At 39.4% G+C, this 1,498-nt stretch overlaps 1 pseudogene; it reads right to left on the bottom strand.

Moving 5' to 3' along the window:
* Positions 1-243: 243 nt before the first annotated feature.
* On the bottom strand, positions 244-365 carry LOC129893596 (5S ribosomal RNA; annotated as a pseudogene).
* Positions 366-1,498: the final 1,133 nt, after the last annotated feature.

The raw sequence follows: 1,498 nt of genomic DNA on the forward strand, positions 1-1,498 counted from the left end.
TTCCCAGAAACGTAAGAATCTTAAGAAGCATTCCAAGGTACAAAAGTATGGGGTGTAATATCCTTCTCTCCTTTAGAACATTCGTCCTCGAATGTGAACCAAAACCTTCCTCCGGATCTTATACCGACTATATGGAGAGTTCCTTTGTCCCGTTGCCATAACATATACCTTTATCTAGCAATCAATATCAGATTTCCAAAGGTTAGGATTACTTGTAGACGTAGGAAATAGGTACGGATACTTGTGTTTCATTTCCTCTTTCACTTCTCAGGGGGTCACCCATCCTAGTACTACTCTATCCCAAGTACGCTTAACTTCGGAGTTCTGATGGGATCCGGTGCGTTAGTGCAGGTATGATCGCATCCATCCCTTAAGGTCTCCACCAATGGTTCCTTACACAGTCTCAGATACCGTGACTTCTATCTGTTTATTGCTGGTCGTTCCTCACACTATCTCAGATACCGCGACTTCTATCTGTTTATTAATAGACGAGATCCACACATTCCTTATGGGATCTCGTTTGAAGTTTAAGCATTCTCATTTACATATGATAGCGTCAGTTGATTTTCCCTTATGCTTGTACTTCTCTTATCCACTTCCCCCTTTTAGGGTGTACCCATGTCATCCTCTATTTATTTTTAACTATTCATGCGCAAATGATTCTATTCCAGCATATTTAACATGATGCACCATGTCTACACCCTCTAATAGATCATCCATACTTTAAGTTTCCCCTATAAGAAACCCTATTACAACCATAGGGTGCTTAGTATTCTCAATAGATAGTACATAATTTAGTCCAAGTACTGGTACTCGAGTCATACAACTTAATGTAGTAGTTTAGCCGAAGCCACATTTCATTCATCCCAATCAGTACGTCACTAGTGCTTATAATCGTGTTCGATTCTCCATCCGGGGGCACTTATACTTTGATGACACGTGTTTCACATTTTGTTATCACCCTTTTCCCCAAAGGATACCACTTGTTCCTTTGATAATTTCACAGTGCCTCAGTTGTTTTGCAATTTCTATTCCCTATTCTTGAGGGATCCCACTATTTTCCAAGGTGGAGGTACATATACACAATACCCCTTTCTGCTTCATGAGCTTCCATCCTTATCGTTATCGTGGATACTATCTTTTGAGATATATTACAACCTTATATCTCATTCTCTTTCTATGTCCAAAAACAAATTAGCAGAGTTTCCTCTATATTCCTTACTATCCCAAACCTGCACTCAGGAAATACCAACAATGTCTCACAGGGCCAACATATATTAATTCATATCACAGCCACACAGGGCTTTCAATATCAATAACCGTATGAAAATAATGGACTTACCTTATGTGTCCAACTCAAACTGCATTTGTTACATTTTCCTATCTACTTTCCTTTCACCTTTCAACCTTACATGTCAATCTTATTTCCATACCTCACCTGACATATCTCTTTCATGCCTTTGCTTACCTGCATGCCCTGTAACCTCCAATATCGTCA

Source organism: Solanum dulcamara, chromosome 6 (assembly GCF_947179165.1).
Source record: "Solanum dulcamara chromosome 6, daSolDulc1.2, whole genome shotgun sequence".
NCBI classification, from domain to species: Eukaryota; Viridiplantae; Streptophyta; class Magnoliopsida; order Solanales; family Solanaceae; genus Solanum; species Solanum dulcamara.